The sequence below is a fragment of the Lathyrus oleraceus genome, chromosome 5, assembly GCF_024323335.1.
Source record: "Lathyrus oleraceus cultivar Zhongwan6 chromosome 5, CAAS_Psat_ZW6_1.0, whole genome shotgun sequence".
Lineage (NCBI taxonomy): Eukaryota > Viridiplantae > Streptophyta > Magnoliopsida > Fabales > Fabaceae > Lathyrus > Lathyrus oleraceus.
This window is the reverse complement of record NC_066583.1, coordinates 215,276,360-215,296,125: the sequence shown is the minus strand read 5'-3', so window position 1 is coordinate 215,296,125 and position 19,766 is coordinate 215,276,360. Positions and strand designations below refer to the sequence as shown.

The following is a 19,766-nucleotide window of genomic DNA, read 5'->3' as shown; positions in this document are numbered from 1 at the left end:
TAACAACACCGAATATTGGATGAAGATAACCACAAAGAGGGGATTACATTTACCGACTACTGGGTAGAAAACCACGGAAGAGGGATATTCGATTCCAACACGGGAAATATGAATCTTACTCAACTGGGGAAAGACCAAAAAGGTTTCGATAGAAGAGTGCATGAGATATATTATCCATTACCGTCAGAACGTGGATAGTATACTCGCATGGAAGATTATCCATAACCGGCTACTGGGTTAATAAAGGATAAATCGACCGAAAAGAAAGGCATCGGGATACCAAAACTAGGTATATAATAATGACCAATCAAAGGGAGCAACAATCATTACCAACAAAAAGGGTAAATGAAAGATGAATCACAGGGGATGCATTGATAAACATCAATGATCCGGGGAACAAATCACTGGAAAACGGTGAAAGGACCCACTGAGGATAAAATTGCTAGAATCCGGCAATTATCCACAAAAAGACTTGCTGGGAAATACAACTGCTTACTCAGAGCAATTACCCAAAAGCAAGGAGGGAATATCAACATCGAATACTGGATGAAGATAACCAACAAGAGTAACCGTCATCGGTTAGGATGAACAACAAGGTTAACTCTGCAAAGGGGAGTGTCGTACCCCAAATTTTGACCACCTTTTCATTTTTATTTTTAGCAGACACTAACACATCCAGAGCATACCAGTCATATGATCAAATGACCTAAAAAGTCAAAGGAAGACCATTTTAATTTTTTTAGTCCCTCCTAGGAGTTGATTTTAGTTTAGAGGTATTATTTAGAAATAATTTATAGGATTATACTAAAAAGTGGTTTATTATTATGAAAATTATTTTTAAAAAATAAATAAATATGATTAGAAATTATAATAGTATATCTCATTAGATTATATTACTTAAAAATATAAGTATTATATTAGGGTATTAATTATTTAATGAAATTATAGATTAATAGTTTATGAGATTTTTTTTGCCTTAGTTATTATTCGCTAGGAAAACATTTTAGCTATCTAAGTATTTAAATTATTATAAAAACTATTTGTTTAAGTATTTAGGAGTGTTATTTTATTTTGAATGAGTGCAATAGTCTAATGGAGGGTAGAACATGGGCATGGAGTTATAAGTGTGAGAGGTCATGAGTTTGAATCCTATAAAATATCATTTTTCACTTTCTACATTTTATTTTTATCAAAATAAATTACATTTTTTACTTTCTTTAAAGTTTAATTTTAAAACAGTTTTAGATAAATATTCTATTTTATGCACTTTTATTTAGAAAGAGTAAAAAAAGAAGAGAATGTTATTTACTTGTTTTAAAAAGAGTAAAAAAAAATCAAAATCAAATTCTTATTAGGATATTAGTCTTTGGATGCAGTTTTGTTTGAAATAAAAGTAATAATCCATTTGGTTAAGGTTTTATGTTATTTTATTGTTTTTTATCACTATTTTAATTTTGATTTATTTAATTTTTTCCTTTTTATATTTATTATAAGTTATTATTATATATTTTATTCTTGTTATTAATTTTAATTATCATTATAAAAAAAATATCCTTGTCATTAATATATATTATTATTAGTTATTATAAAAATCCAAAATAATATTATTATCATATTATGATTCATTATCTTTTTCATTATTACTACTTTATTACGAGGAAAAAGTTGTTATTATAAAAGTGAATGAGACCCAAAACTTCCAAACATGACAGATTGGAAAACACGATTGATGTTAATGTATCACTCCAAATCATTCCAAAATATAAGTTTCATATCACTCTAAATTAAATCAAAATTGAAGTTGATTCACTTTCTTTCCAAAATAAAATAGGAGCAAATCATGAGTCTGAAATTCAGAAGATTATAACCTTAAATTCATGATCTCAAAATTCCACTATAAAATCCACCATTTATCACCATAATAGGGGACCGAGGTTTTTCTAATGGAAATCATTAACATCCAACAAATCAAAATCCATAGAAAAATTCTGGTTTGAGGGAGAAAACAAGAAAAATTGTAACCGCCGCATTTTTGCTCATTCCACATCGCGCGTTGCCTTCCTATTGCAACTCACTCCGCCACCACCAGCCGCGTAGCATGCTCCCGCCGCACCGCCAACGAGTCCAGCCGTCGGGGAAATGCCCCTCCACAATACCAGATCCGCAGTGCAACGATACCTTCCACAACGGTACCATTTTTCATTTGTTGTCTTTATCATTATATGTATGCTTGTGATTGCTCTTGTTAGAAAGAGTGAAAATTTTATGAAAACGAAAAGCCAAACGAGAGAGATCGAGGAAGGAGATAAAGGAATTTTTTCTCTGTATTTTTTCTTTCTTCATTGTAACAGGGGGTGAGTAAAAGAGAGAGATAATTTTGTTTGTTTTTGAGTAAAATAATGTTGTTAGATGTACTACTTGTTATTTGTTTTGTTTTTATTGTGCTAAATTGGTATACACATGGTTGATTTCTATTGGTCCTCATTAATGGTTGAAAAGTCAATATTGGAAATGCATTTATTTTCTTGTTTGAAACAAAAACATGGAAAAGAGAGAAGAGTAGCTTATTTTTCCAATTTCTTACTTTCAATATAGTTCTTACTGAACATTTAATTTTAAAAAAAAACAAGAGAAGTGACTGAACCATCCCATCCAATAATGCTATCACTTTTATTTTTTTAATTTATTATTTAATTCATTTATTTAATATTAGAATTGAGTTTAATTTAGATTTGGGTCTCCCCCTCTTACTAGTTACACACCATAATCATAGTCCATTTTTAGCATAGTTAATTCGCACCTCCTGGGATTTTATTTTATTGTCTTATTTGTATTAATTATTTTCTATTTTATTTATTAATTAGAATTATTATTTAGGGTTAGATAATTGATAGATTACAATTAATTAGCAAAATAAAAAATACCAAAAATACATATATATTTAAAAGCTTAATTAGGTTTTTGATTAGGATATTGTTAAGGACTAATAGGATCTAATTGGAATAATTAAGCATAATTATGCATAATTAAATTAATATATAATTAATTGGCATCATTATTATATTTTCATTTAGAAAAATATATAATTGAATAGTTAATATTAATTAATTAGGAAATTAGGGAATATGGGATAACTATGGGATAAAATTTATGGATAATTTCTAGGATTTTAAGGATATAAATTAGGGATAGGGGATATATCTTATTATACTTTATTTAATTTTCTTAATTAAATTAAATTATATTTTCAAATCAAATGGGACAAGGACATGGGATACAAACATGGGATAAAGTACTAGTAATTTTCAAGGGATAAAATTATTGACAAAATAAGGGATAAGGGTTATGTCTAAATATTCGATTATAATCACTAATTTATTTTCTTAAATAAGTTAAATATTTTTATTTTTATAACATAACATGGGATAAAATCTATAACATTTGTTAGGGATAAAATTGGGATAAGGGATACATCTTATTACATCTAAATTAATTTATTTTTATCAATTAAATTAAATTATATTTTCAAATTTAATGGGATAAGAATGCGGGATACAATGTGGGATAAAACTCCTTTCTTTTCAAGGGTTAAATTGGGGATAAAATCGGGATAAAGGATTACATCTAATACATAACTATGACTCCTAATTTATTTTCTCAAATAAATTAAAACAATATTTTTGCAAGGGATAAAATCAATCTAAACTCACCTCAAACTATAAGTCCTCCGCTTTATTGCATTGAGACATTTTTCAAAATCAATTACTTCTCCGCCCCCGATGCGTGAGAACTTTTAAGGGATACAAATAACCAACCGACCAACATTTTTAAGATGAACTACGGGGCTCTGATCCTTCAATAAATTTGAGGGTACGTAGGCATAGAGTTGTAAGACTCTAGCGAGTATAATAATCAAAAACATTTTTGGGGATTCTCTTACTATAATAATAAAATATTTTTGTAAATAAATAAATAATTAAACAATTAATAAATATTAAAGCAAACTTTCCTTATAAACACACTAACCCTCGAACTAAAGGAGGATCCCATTGAGTACAATGGAGGTAAGGGGTGCCTAACACTTTCCCCCTACTTAACCGACTCCCGATCCCAGTATCTCACATTTAACTTATAGGTTTTATCATTATTTCCCTGTTCCTTAGGAACGAATAAAGGATGGTGGCGACTCTGTCATTTTTCCAGCCGCGACAGGGAGAGACTCTGCTGGGGAGTTCTTATACTTTCCCTAAAGAGAGTCCATCCTAACCTTGGGTTTTAGGGTTATGCTTGTTTCTATGTGTATTTGCTTTCCTTTATTTAGGTTTATTTAATATTTATTGACTTTATTCTTTATTATATTCTTATGCCTGTCATATCATGTTGATTGGGATTTTCAAAGGTGTGAAGCCAAAACCCAGGCTTGAGAAAAAATATAAGCTTAAGTAAGGGGTCGTCCTGTCTCGGCCACCGGGGTTTTCATCCCGTGGGGTCTTTGATGACGATTCCACCCAGAATAGATCAATTCAAAAGGGTTATCATGAGAAGTCCAACACTTCTTCGTGATAAAACTTTGAGTTCGGTCCATGACTCTGGGGACCTCTTCTAGAACCCTCTTAACTTAGGGTGACCTTATGTTATCAACCTGCAAAGGTCGTTACTAAGGTCCCGCCTAGACGAGACCTATCCTGAAGGATTGCCGTAGGAAGGCTTGCTCCTTCTCATGGTAAAACAAGGGTATAATCCATGACTCTAGGACTATTATCTTACCCAAAGCTTTATATCCTACAAGTGAAGGGATTGGGTAGTCTAAGCCTAGATCTGACATATCATAAGGAATCTACCCTTAACTAGGTCATGCTTGCTTATTATCTTACATATCTCAAAATCGTTTGGGTTTACCATGGCAATTATTACCCCTATCAATAAGGAACCTTTTTAAACAAGGTGTCCTTATATTCGACATTATCCTTAAACCCATATGTGGGTTCTATATCCATCACAATCTCTAAACCCGTGTGGGTTCTCCTATCTGTCACTGTCCTAATGGGATAGTTGCATTGCATCTTAAAAAAAAAACTTTTAGCATACCTTCAAATTAAAAAATTAAAAAATATTTTTGCATACCCACGCATTTTTGTGCATTTGCATACATACATATACATTTGCATACATACATATACATTTGCAAATCCATACATATACATTTGCATATCCTTTCCACTTTCTCCCCTATCCAGCTAGCAAGTCTCCCGATGCTCGCAAATGAACTTGCCACATGTCTCAAGAAGAGAAAGTACCATTTAAGAGAGAAGGTAACCATTTTCCTTGCAAGCCACCGGCCTATCCAATGCTTTAAGTACAATGAACCTGGATGATGTCACCGTAACAAGGTCTACAATAATATCTTCTTCAGCATCAGCCCTATGCGCCTCATTAATCACAACAAAGGAAGCTTGGAAGGAAATTGGATCATATACTAATATCTCATGACTTAATCAGAGGTGCCCTAGTGGAACTACAACCGAATGATCTTCCTCCTCGTCCATATCCTACAAGTTATGACGAGAATGCCCAATGTGAGCACATAGTCCAAGACTTGATCGACAACAAGCAATTGACTTCCAAAAAAGGAGTCCCATTGTTAAATAGTCACCCCTTATCTTTATAAGTGGGAGAACTTCAAGAGGTGTTGCCTAAATCCGGTTGGATCAACAATGAAGCTTGTCCCTAAGATCAATAGACTTTATCATTTCTAGTTGTAATCTCTTTTTTGCTAAGGGTTGTTTGTACTTAAAATTTGTACTCTTTGAAAATTAATTTTAATAAAATGAGCATGCACGTTTTTTGGATTGATCCATTCGCTTTCACTCTGTCTTTAAAAAAAAAGGCTTTTCCATTCCACTTTTCAACCATTAACAAACTCAAGAGGAGAATGATGTAATAAATAATTGAATTTGCCGATTATGCTTTTAATAGTAAGACCTGGTTGATGATGTAAGGCATTATTTCACTTCCTAAACACTGGAGAAATAAGGAGATAATCCGTAGTCACCCCCCTCGAGCCAGAAGTTGGTGTTTCTTTCTCTATTCATAAAAACCCTTAATATTAACCAGGGGCAGGGTAGTTTCAATTAAGTCAATGATGCATTCTAGTCTCAAGAGAATTGTTCCATATAATCATAAGGATGATAGGTTCAAGCACATCTTATTCCTCACACCATTCAACGTCGAGGAAACAATGAAGTCAAAGCTTACAATAGCTAACATGGCAGTCACAACTTTTGAAATCAAAAGCAAAATCACAAGAGTTGTTTAAAAAAGGCCCGCTAAGTCAAAAAAAAAAAAAGGGGAAACAACAATGTTTTGACCTAGACAAAAGTTAGGGCATTATTTTAAAAAAAACGCCCGCTAAGTCCAAAAATAAAAAGGAGTTGACTTAGGCAAAAGTTAGGGCATCCCAATGGACCACAAATTCAAAAGACTGGTTCCATGCAAAAATAGGGATTAAAAAGAAAGAAAGAAAAAGGGAAATAATCTTGTGAGTGAAAGTAGGTGACTGCCACCTCAAGAATCTCATTAGTGCTTGAATCATTATACCATAATCATTATCAAAATTCTCTTGCAGACTAAATGCATTGGCTGAATTAATTGGATTTAGGAATGAAGATCATCAAGGAGAAGGGGTGGGATAAAATTAAAATTTGAGCCTTATATCTTTTGTTTCATAAACCGTGAACCAGGCCACGTTATAACATTTAAAAGTCCTAATTGAAGCTAGGTTCACTATGAAAGCATACTCGGCAAAATCGTTGTTAAATTAACTCTGAATGTTTGTTATTAACCATCTTGTTCTATCATATCTTCCTTTATGCCAACCTCATGGCCATATATCATATGGATACACCATATCCATTTTCCATAACAATTTTCGATTTCAAAAGCTTGCATGAGCATGATGTTAGAATTACTTTTCAAAAAGAACATTTTTCTCACAAATCAATACTTAGCACCAAGAAAATATCAACAATGGTCTGATCAGGGGAACACCACTTCGAGACATTACGGACTAGGGGCAAGTCACCTAAGGATCCTTCCAGTTAGAGGGAAAATCCTTATAATCATAGGGGCACATCATCTGAAGATCCTATTGATTAGAGGAGAAACCTTTCAATATTTGATACATCTATGTCAAATAACATCCATGACCCTCACGATCATAGAGATACCTTTCAAGACTCTCATACTGGGGCATACCAACTCAAGGGCATAGTGAGGCCAATCACTCCAAAAAGTCATCCAATCTGGGGAATACTTTTCAAAGATTCAAATACTGGGGCAATTCATATAAAGGTCATACTACATCATGATGGGATCCAAGCTCCTTTTCAGGAAATACCCTCCAAGCCTTTATCAATTTGGGACAGACCGCCATAAGGCTTGATCAAAAGAGACCACTTCAAATGAACAATTCATCTGGGGCAATATCATTCTAAAGGTCGATTAGTCAAGGACGAATCTCTCCAAGGCTAAAATTACGGCATGACGTCTCAAGTGCATGGTATGGCTAAGTCACTTCAAATTCGTATTGACATGAATTTCTTCAAAGACCTAACAGACAGGGGAAACTATGGGATACTGCAGGGACAATCCCTCTCAATACTTTCAAGATGCATGTACAAGATCTATCATAGATCAACAATCGCCAAGTTTCAAACAGGTATCGGTAAGCCATGCTAGCGTAACACCCTACCACCTTTTGACAAAATAACTTGGTTACACAAACAACCTCTTTAACCCCTAACAGTCCACGACCCACCACAGGGGCACTTGTGGAAACATTCAAATCATTGTCATACATTAATCATGTCGCTACGCTCTAGCGTTAAACCATTCATATAGCACATTCCCATATCATGAATCTAACATCTATGCAAGCCCAATCTTACTTGGCACCACACAAAAGCCTAATCTTACTTGGCACCTATATCCTAAAAGCCCAACCTCATTTGGCATTCACCCCAAAAGCCCAACTCTGATTGGCATCTAACAAAAGCCCAACCTTGTTTGGCATTCAATACCTACAAATGTCCCATTCTTCAGCGGCACAACCCAAGACTAATACATTGCATGCATCAATCATCACATTAATACATCATATCACGCGTAGCATATCCATAAATGTGAAGCATTATACCATACAAATTCTAAACATGCATATATAGCATGCATAACATAACATAGGTTGAAACTCAAGACTCATCGTGAGAGTCTGGATATCCCCAACTAATCGGTGATAGATCTCAGTCCAAGCTTCTCCCGAGTTTTTTTTTCATTGTACACCCAGTGGGTTAGTCTTAAGGACAATTCCCCCGCAAGTATCCTTGGAACTCATTCTCCAAGTAGAAAACACTTAGCAACATTGTCCCCAGTATGCCCTAATGGTATATAATTCCTTCACCAGATCCTTGCAAGGATTTCTTAGGGCTTTCTCCAACACCCGCGCTCCTTAGGGAACCTCGCCTCGAAGCATATTCCCTAGCAGACAGTCATCTTACGTGACACCAGTCTTCCCCATTAGGGACATCGAGTTCTTTTGTCAATCTCCTTTTATTCACGTCTTCTTAGAGAACTCCTCAATAAAAGTTCTATCACCATTGTCACTTTGGTTCTTACACCACTGTTCACTTTGGTTCTTACACTATTACCACTCAGTCACTTCGGCTCTTACACCGTTGTCATGTACTCACTGTGGGTTTTACGTCGTTTTCATCCAGTCATTTTGCTTTTTACACTGTTTATCAATTCATTTGTACAGTTTCTTATACCGTGTATCATTTCGGTTTACGGTTCTTCTACCGTTGTTACTTCTTTTAGTTCTTATACCACTATCACTACTCTCGGGGTTTTACAACAATGATAATTTATTTAGCATTGGTTCTTATATCGAGGATGATTGAATTCTCAATCCCCAGCTATACAAGTACAATTCCCAAGCAAGAATGCTTATTGGGCTTCCCCAATAAGTAACCATCTCCATAGAGCCTTGCCAATAAAGGACTTTCCCAACAAACTCACTCACCGTGAGTCGTCAGAGGAATATATCCATTAGTATGTCATCCTGAATGATCGTTATCAACTATTGAGCGGGTATTCACCTCTTACATCTCCAACTTATTAACTTATCCCATACAAGGGATGTGTTCAATCAAATACACCAGGGTTTTATCAAAGGGTTACACCGGGGTTTTTTAAGGGGTTCCACCAAGGGTTTCATTAAAGAGCTTTTACCAGGAGTTCCATTAGGGGTTTCATCAGAAGTATAAAGTATTTTAATCAAGGGGTACTATCAAGGGATTTTACCAAGGGATTTTATCAAAGGAGTTTTATCAAAGGGGTTCAATCAAGGGGTTTTCATCAGATATTATCCACCGAGGGTTCACTAGGGTTTTACCAAGAAGTTTCAACAAAATATTACTATCAAGGGGTTTCATCATGGATTTATCAAAGGGTTTCACCGGAATTTTCTATCAAAGGGTTCCACTAGAATTTTATCAAGGGATTTTATCAAAAGGGTTTTGTCAAGGGATTTTATCAAAAGGGGTTTATCAGGAATGTCATCGAAAGATTCCATAAAGGGGTTCTTCCAGAATTTTACCAAGGGGTTTCATCTAGAGTGATTGGGGTATCAGTAGAGTACTACCCGATTCCCTTAAAATGATCGAATGATCACGGGAATGGTATGCAAGTTTCACCTAGAAGGGCTAAGATCGATCAAAAAGGGTTTCATTAATAGGTTTCATCAAAGGTATTAAGGGTTTCATCATGGTTTTATAAAAGGGGTTCCACCAGGATTCCACCAGGTTTACACTGTGGGTTTCACTAAGGATTTTATCAGGGGTTTCATCAAAGGATTCTATCAGGAGTTTCATCAAGGGGTTCTATCAAAGGGTTTCACCAGATTTCTATCAGGGGGTTTCATAAAGGGATTTCATTAAAAGAGTTTTATCAAAGGTTTCATCTAAGAATCCTATCTGAAGGATTCTATCAAGGAGTTCTATCAAGAGTTTCATCAAAGGGTTCTATCAAGGGGTTTCACCAGATTTCTATCAAGGGGTTTCATAAAGGGATTTCATCAAAAAGGTTTTATAAAGGGTTTCATCTAGGGATTATATTCGAAGTTTCATCAAAAGTTTCCATCAATGGGGTCTACCAGAACTTTCTCAAGGGGTTTCACCAGAATATCACCAGAGGGGTTTCATCCAGAGTGATTGTGATATCACTAAAGTCCTACTCGACTCCAGTGACATGATCAGGGGATCATAGGCAAATGTCACCCGGAGAGGTTGAAACTGATCATCAGGGATTAATCAAGGGGTTCCATCAGGAATTCGTCAAAGGGTTTCATTAGGGTTTTATCATCAGAGGTTCCATTAGAAGTTGTATCAGGGGTTTCATCAAGAGTTTTGCAAAGGGTTTTATTATCAGTTTTATTAGGGGTTCTACCAAGGTTTTATCAAATAACGACCGGAGGATCGTCAAAGTCCTACCCAATTTCAATAACATGATCGGGTGATTATAGGAATTGTATACAAATTTCACTCGGATGGACTGAAATTAATCACCAGGGTATTATTGGGGTTCCATCAAAGGTTGTTCTTGATCCCATTAGAGCATCAAGGATTGTTCAATCATTGTGTATTCCCAGAATCTACTGACTACGTGGTCAAAATTAGGGTCTCTCTCTATATTTAATCATCTTCCACCATGAGAAGATGAAGGCTCAACGTCATCATCCTCTCAGTTTGAAGCTGATTAAATAGGGGCAGCTGTCGTACCCCAAATTTTGACCACCTTTTCATTTTTATTTTCAGCAGACACTAACACATCCAGAGCATACCAGTCATATGATCAAATGACCTAAAAAGTCAAAGGAAGACCATTTTAATTTTTTTAGTCCCTCCTAGGAGTTGATTTTAGTTTAGAGGTATTATTTAGAAATAATTTATAGGATTATACTAAAAAGTGGTTTATTATTATGAAAATTATTTTTAAAAAATAAATAAATATGATTAGAAATTATAATAGTATATCTCATTAGATTATATTACTTAAAAATATAAGTATTATATTAGGGTATTAATTATTTAATGAAATTATAGATTAATAGTTTATGAGATTTTTTTTGCCTTAGTTATTATTCGCTAGGAAAACATTTTAGCTATCTAAGTATTTAAATTATTATAAAAACTATTTGTTTAAGTATTTAGGAGTGTTATTTTATTTTGAATAAGTGCAATAGTCTAATGGAGGGTAGAACATGGGCATGGAGTTATAAGTGTGAGAGGTCATGAGTTTGAATCCTATAAAATATCATTTTTCACTTTCTACATTTTATTTTTATCAAAATAAATTACATTTTTTACTTTCTTTAAAGTTTAATTTTAAAACAGTTTTAGATAAATATTCTATTTTATGCACTTTTATTTAGAAAGAGTAAAAAAAGAAGAGAATGTTATTTACTTATTTTAAAAAGAGTAAAAAAAAATCAAAAGCAAATTCTTATTAGGATATTAGTCTTTGGATGCAGTTTTGTTTGAAATAAATGTAATAATCCATTTGATTAAGATTTGAGTGAAAGGAGCAGTAACCATGGTGTCCAAGGTTCAAATCCAATTGAGACCTTTTATGTTATTTTATTGTTTTTTATCACTATTTTAATTTTGATTTATTTAATTTTTTCCTTTTTATATTTATTATAAGTTATTATTATATATTTTATTCTAGTTATTAGTTTTAATTATCATTATAAAAAAAATATCCTTGTCATTGATATATATTATTATTAGTTATTATAAAAATCCAAAATAATATTATTATCATATTATGATTCATTATCTTTTTCATTATTACTACTTTATTACGAGGAAAAAGTTGTTATTATAAAAGTGAATGAGACCCAAAACTTCCAAACATGACAGATTGGAAAACACGATTGATGTTAATGTATCACTCCAAATCATTCCAAAATATAAGTTTCATATCACTCTAAATTAAATCAAAATTGAAGTTGATTCACTTTCTTTCCAAAATAAAATAGGAGCAAATCATGAGTCTTAAATTCAGAAGATTATAACCTTAAATTCATGATCTCAAAATTCCACTATAAAATCCACCATTTATCACCATAATAGGGGACCGAGGTTTTTCTAATGGAAATCATTAACATCCAACAAATCAAAATCCATAGAAAAATTCTGGTTTGAGGGAGAAAACAAGCAAAATCGTAACCGCCGCATTTTTGCTCATTCCACATCGCGCGTTGCCTTCCCATTGCAACTCACTCCGCCACCACCATCCGCGTAGCATGCTCCCGCCGCACCGCCAACGAGTCCAACCGTCGGGGAAATGCCCCTCTACAATACCAGATCCGCAGTGCAACGATACCTTCCACAACGGTACCATTTTTCATTTGTTGTCTTTATCATTATATGTATGCTTGTGATTGCTCTTGTTAGAAAGAGTGAAAATTTTATGAAAACGAAAAGCCAAACGAGAGAGATCGAGGAAGGAGATAAAGGAATTTTTTCTCTGTATTTTTTCTTTCTTCATTGTAACAGGGGGTGAGTAAAAGAGAGAGATAATTTTGTTTGTTTTTGAGTAAAATAATGTTGTTAGATGTACTACTTGTTATTTGTTTTGTTTTTATTGTGCTAAATTGGTATACACATGGTTGATTTCTATTGGTCCTCATTAATGGTTGAAAAGTCAATATTGGAAATGCATTTATTTTCTTGTTTGAAACAAAAACATGGAAAAGAGAGAAGAGTAGCTTATTTTTCCAATTTCTTACTTTCAATACAGTTCTTACTGAACATTTAATTTTAAAAAAACAAGAGAAGTGACTGAACCATCCCATCCAATAATGCTATCACTTTTATTTTTTTAATTTATTATTTAATTCATTTATTTAATATTAGAATTGAGTTTAATTTAGATTTGGGTTTCCCCCTCTTACTAGTTACACACGATAATCATAGTCCATTTTTAGCATAGTTAATTCCAACCTCCTGGGATTTTATTTTATTGTCTTATTTGTATTAATTATTTTCTATTTTATTTATTAATTAGAATTATTATTTAGGGTTAGATAATTGATAGATTACAATTAATTAGCAAAATAAAAAATACCAAAAATACATATATAATTAAAAGCTTAATTAGGTTTTTGATTAGGATATTGTTAAGGACTAATAGGATCTAATTGGAATAATTAAGCATAATTATGCATAATTAAATTAATATATAATTAATTGGCATCATTATTATATTTTCATTTAGAAAAATATATAATTGAATAGTTAATATTAATTAATTAGGAAATTAGGGAATATGGGATAACTATGGGATAAAATTTAGGGATAATTTCTAGGATTTTAAGGATATAAATTAGGGATAAAATTGGGATAGGGGATATATCTTATTATACTTTATTTAATTTTCTTAATTAAATTAAATTATATTTTCAAATCAAATGGGACAAGGACATGGGATACAAACATGGGATAAAGTACTAGTAATATTCAAGGGATAAAATTATGGACAAAATTAGGGATAAGGGTTATGTCTAAATATTCGATTATAATCACTAATTTATTTTCTTAAATAAGTTAAATATTTTTATTTTTATAACATAACATGGGATAAAATCTATAACATTTGTTAGGGATAAAATTGGGATAAGGGATATATCTTATTACATCTAAATTAATTTATTTTTATCAATTAAATTAAATTATATTTTCAAATTTAATGGGATAAGAATGCGGGATACAATGTGGGATAAAACTCCTTTCTTTTCAAGGGTTAAATTGGGGATAAAATCGGGATAAAGGATTACATCTAATACATAACTATGACTCCTAATTTATTTTCTCAAATAAATTAAAACAATATTTTTGCAAGGGATAAAAGGGATAAAATCAATCTAAACTCACCTCAAACTATAAGTCCTCCGCTTTATTGCATTGAGACATTTTTCAAAATCAATTACTTCTCCGCCCCCGATGCGTGAGAACTTTTAAGGGATAAAAATAACTAACCAACCAACATTTTTAAGACGAACTACGGGGCTCTGATCCTTCAATAAATTTGAGGGTACGTAGGCATAGAGTTGTAAGACTCTAGCGAGTATAATAATCAAAAACATTTTTGGGGATTCTCTTACTATAATAATAAAATATTTTTGTAAATAAATAAATAATTAAACAATTAATAAATATTAAAGCAAACTTTCCTTATAAACACACTAACCCTCGAACTAAAGGAGGATCCCATTGAGTACAATGGAGGTAAGGGGTGCCTAACACCTTCCCCCTACTTAACCGACTCCCGATCCCAGTATCTCACATTTAACTTATACGTTTTATCATTATTTCCCTGTTCCTTAGGAACGAATAAAGGATGGTGGCGACTCTGTCATTTTTCCAGCCGCGGCAGGGAGAACAAAGGATTTACGACTACCGAATACTGGGTAGAAGACCAAAGATTCTGGCTGAGGAAACAAGAGGTTTACCACTACCGACTACTGGGTAAAAAACCAAAGACTCAGCTGAGGATAAAATTGCTAGCATACGGCAATTATCCACAAGAAAGCACAGACTCCGCTAGGGAGACAACAACAACATAGGATTTACAACTACCGAATACAGGGTAGAAGACCGCAAAATCTACCATCAACCAGGATGAACCACAAAGGTTACCTCTGCTAGGGGAAGAGAGATAGGACTTATAACTACCGAATACTGGGTAGAAGCCACAACTCTGATGAGGATAAAAAGAACTAGGGTTTACAACTACCGAATACTGGGTAGAATACCAAAGCCTCTGTGTGGGGAGTGAAAGGATCACAATTCCGCACGGGGAAACACAATAGGGTTTATAACAAACCGCAAACTGCTGGAGAGCAAGAAAGTAGGATTCACGACTACCGAATATTGGGTAGAAAACCATCGACTCTTGCTGAGGAACAAAAAGTTCACAAATACCAATCTCTGGGTAAACAACCACAGAGTCCACAAAGAGGAAAAAAGGTATACAGGATTTACAACTACCGATTACTGGGTAGAAGACCACAAAAATAGGACTTATAACTACCGGTTACTGGGTAGAGGCCACAACTCCGCTGGGGATAAGATGAACTATTGCCGGTTACTGGGAAATTTATTCATTTATTCCACAGGGACGTACAAAAGACAGTTGAAAAAAAGGCCAATTCAGGATCAATCCAAAAAGGCAAACTGAAACCAGACTCATCCTAATGAGGAAAGAACTCAAAAGGGAAAACCCATCCCAATATATGTGTTGGGAGGAAACGGAAACAACCGTCATCCACGAGGATATATCTCAGTGGGGAACTGCAGAAAGAATGACAGACATTTTTTGCTTATGGGGCTGACTCTATATTGAGAGAGTAAACACCCGACATCTGCTTGGAGGATCCACTAGATAGATCTATATCACCATTAGCAGGAGACAACAAACAAAAGATACATGGCAAAAAATGCAACATGAATATCTAAATGTTGAAAGTATGCATGAATATGCATGATTTATGTTTGATGAATGCTGACAAAACAGACATTTCTAACACAAACAGGTCCAGGAACCAAACGCCCGATACTACACTTCCAGAGGAAAATCCAAGAAATACAACTGGAAAGCCAATCCGCCGGAGATCTGAATGCTAAAAAGCAAAGATCTGCTGGAAAAATCAGAGATATCAAGAAATCACAAAATCTCTGAGTGACGGATCATCAGTCTACCCAACTGGGGAATAGAAGTCTACAACAGGCAGCAACTGCCACAAAGACAAATCTGTTGGGGAAATGGAGAAATCCCGAGATTTCTGCAGGGGAATCATCAGTCTCAACTGGGAAACAAGAGCTCACTGCACAAGCAAAAACTGCTGAAGAGAACCGAACGCACAAGTAGAATCTGGCTGCACAAGCAACTTTAGGATACTGTCAGCAACTCCAATGGGGATAAATCCACTGAGGGAAAATAGATCACACAAGTAGATTCTGCCACAAGCCACTCTACTGGGGATCAAAAGCATCAGGAAATCAACCAAATCTCTGCAGGGAAGAAAACCACTCCCAGGTACAATCCACCACCACCAAACTACTGGGGATTTATCTGAGGCAGAGAAGGAGAGTTGGGGATCAATCACCAAAAACTGAACCTTCCAAAAGGAAAAACAACTGCTGAGGAGGAACGAATCACTGCTCTGCTGAAGGGAAAAGAGGTATAAACCTCAACAAGCACCCTGATGGGGAGAGATAGCTTAGATGCAGTACATCATACCCACAACTCCGCTGGTGACTTTACTGAGGAAAATAACGAAGTACCGGGATATCAACCCACCAACTACCAAATCTTCCAAAAGGAAAGCATCCATGCTGGGGAGAGAATGCTGCAAGAGAGGAAAACTGAAGTTTCCAACAAGCATTCTGATCTGGGAACACAAAATCTCAACAGAAGCTCTGCTTGGGGAGCAACCCCAATAACCATCTGGAGAAAGAGGATACAACCATGCCAGGAATATGAACAAATGTCTTACCCTGTTGGAAATCATGGCACCCTTGGGAGAGCACTGAGAAATTCTTAAGTATCCTTTCATCATTGTGAATGTTCACTTTGTTTAAAAAATAAATTTTGAAAAATTTTATTTGTTTAAAACAATGATATTTTATCAATTAAAACATGCAAAACATTTGTTGAATTGAAACAAATAAGAGTGCAAATAATTGGATAAAAGCTCAAATTTATTTGATGGAATGATAACCTGCAAATGGCAGGACTCCATAGATCTGTACAAATTTGAAATCGGTGATATATATTGGAAGAGGGCTACATTGAACATAATGATCCTTTCTCTACCAATTTGAATCCGATGTATTCGAAGCTTCAGTCGACAACGAATCAAGAATCTCTGACGAAAAGACAACTGCGAAACAGAAAGTCTTGTCAGGATGCAGTTACTTGCCAAATCCCTAATTTTTGCCTAGATTGCCCCAGGGTGAGGTATTCAATCTAGCGGGATGCAAATGTACTTTTTTTTTCATGTCTCTAACTTTTGCCTGGATCGCCCTTTCGGGTTTTCAATCCACCGAGACGCTCATTTTTGCCTAAGCCGCCCTTTCGGGTTTTCAACTTAGCGAGCTATTCTGTTTTTTCTTTTTAGGCGAAGTATTTCTTGATTGCATCTGAATTCACAAGACGAGTGAAATCCTCCCCATCCATTGTTGTAAGCATCAAAGCACCGCCTGAAAAGGCTCTTTTAACAACATATGGACCTTCATAGTATGGAGTCCACTTGCCCCTGGAATCGGGTGTGAAAGACAAGACTTTCTTGAGCACGAGGTCACCTTCTCGGAACACACGAGGCTTGACCTTCTTATCGAATGCTTTCTTCATTCTCTGCTGATATAACTGACCATGACACATGGCCGTCAATCGCTTCTCTTCAATCAAATTCAGTTGGTCATAACAACTCTGAATCCATTCAGCATCAGTCAACTTGGCTTCCATCAAGACTCTCATTGATGGGATCTCCACCTCTACTGGGAAAACAACCTCCATGCCATAAACAAGAGAGAAAGGGGTTGCCCCTATTGAAGTGCGGACAGATGTACGATATCCATGCAAAGCAAATGGCAGCATCTCATGCCAATCTTTGTACGTAACAACCATCTTCTGGATAATCTTCTTGATGTTCTTGTTAGCAGCTTCAACAACCCCATTCATCTTGGGTCTGTAAGGAGAGGAATTATGGTGTGCAATCTTGAACTCAGCGCACAACTCTTCCATCATCTTATTATTCAGATTAGATCCATTATCAGTTATGATCTTATCTGGCACACCATAACGACAAATTAGGTGATTCTTGATAAACTTCACGACCACCTGCCTGTTCACATTCGCATATGATGCGGCTTCAACCCATTTGGTGAAGTAATCAATTGCTACGAGAATAAACCTGTGTCCGTTGGACGCTTTCGGCTCAATCATGCCAATCATGTCAATTCCCCACATAGAGAAAGGCCATGGTGATGAAATCACATTCAGAAGTGTCGGAGGAATATGAATCTTGTCCGCGTAAATCTGACACTTGTGGCATTTCTTCACATATTTGCAGCAGTCAGACTCCATTGTCAGCCAATAGTAGCCTGCTCTCAGCATCTTTCTAGACATGGCATGTTCATTGGAATGAGTACCAAATGAACCCTCATGGACCTCAGTCATCAACAGGTTTGCTTCGTATCTATCCACGCATCTGAGCAAAACCATGTCAAAATTTCTCTTATAAAGCACTTCACCACTGAGGTAGAAACTGCCTGACAACCTTCTCAAAGTTTTCCTATCTTTCACAGATTCCCCAGGCGGGTAGACCTGGTTCTGGAGGAAATTCTTGATATCAAAATACCAAGGCTTGTCATCATTCACTTCTTCAACTGCAAACACGTGAGTTGGTCTATCCAAGCGCATCACGGTGATGTTGGGAACTTCATTCCAATACTTGACTACAATCATTGAAGCAAGCGTAGCAAGAGCATCTGCCATCCGATTATCTTCTCGCGGAATATGATGAAAGTCAACTTCTGTAAAGAAAGTTGAAATCCTCCTCGTATAATCTCTATATGGAATGAGACTGGGTTGGTTCGTCTCCCACTCTCCCTTGATTTGATTGACAACCAGGGCCGAATCACCATAAACGTCAAGATGCTTGATCCTTAGATCAATGCACTCTTCTAATCCCATAATACAGGCTTCGTACTCAGCCATATTATTCGTGCATTTGAAAGTTAGCCTTGCTGTAAACAGAATATGTGTGCCTTGAGGAGTAATGACTACTGCCCCTATACCATTTCCATACTGATTTACAGCGCCATCAAACACCATCGTCCAACTGGAACCAGGTTCCGTACCTTCATCAATTGTAGGCTCATCACAATCTTTCATTTTCAAATACAGAATCTCCTCATCCGGGAAGTCGTACTGAACAGACTGATGATCTTCAATCGGCTGATGTGCCAAGTGGTCATCCAAGATACTACCTTTGATCGCTTTCTGAGCTCGATACTCGATATCATACTCAGACAACAACATCAGCCAACGGGCAATCCTCCCGGTTAAAGCAGGCTTCTCGAAGATATACTTGATTGGATCCATTCTGGATATCAACCAAGTTGTATGATTTATTATGTACTGGCGTAAACGCTTAGCAGCCCAAGCCAAAGCACAGCACGTCTTCTCAAGCATAAAGTATCGAGACTCACAATCAGTGAACTTTTTACTCAGGTAGTAAATAGCAAATTCTTTCTTTCCCGATTCGTCTTGCTGACCGAGGACACAACCCATCGAATCTTCAAGAACAGTCAGATATACGATCAGAGGTCTTCCTTCTACAGGCGGAGACAAGATTGGAGGTTCAGGCAGATATTCTTTGATACTGTCGAAAGCTTTCTGGCAATCCTCGGTCCAATCATGAGACTGATCTTTCTGGAGGAGCTTGAATATCGGCGCACATGTGGCAGTCATGTGGGATATGAATCTGGAAATATAGTTCAAGCGGCCAAGAAAACCTCGGACTTGCTTCTCAGTTTTGGGTGCAGGCATCTCTTGTATTGCTTTGACCTTTGCAGGATCAACCTCAATACCTCTCTCGCTGACAATAAAACCCAATAACTTGCCAGAACGGACTCCAA

General features: G+C 35.5%; 1 long non-coding RNA gene across 1 annotated transcript; it reads left to right on the top strand.

Annotated features, from left to right (window-relative positions):
• Positions 1 to 1,717: 1,717 nt before the first annotated feature.
• Positions 1,718 to 12,676, top strand: LOC127087933 (uncharacterized). Its single transcript, XR_007790088.1, has 2 exons — positions 1,718 to 1,800; positions 12,068 to 12,676. It is a non-coding gene; the product is annotated as an uncharacterized LOC127087933 (long non-coding RNA).
• Positions 12,677 to 19,766: the final 7,090 nt, after the last annotated feature.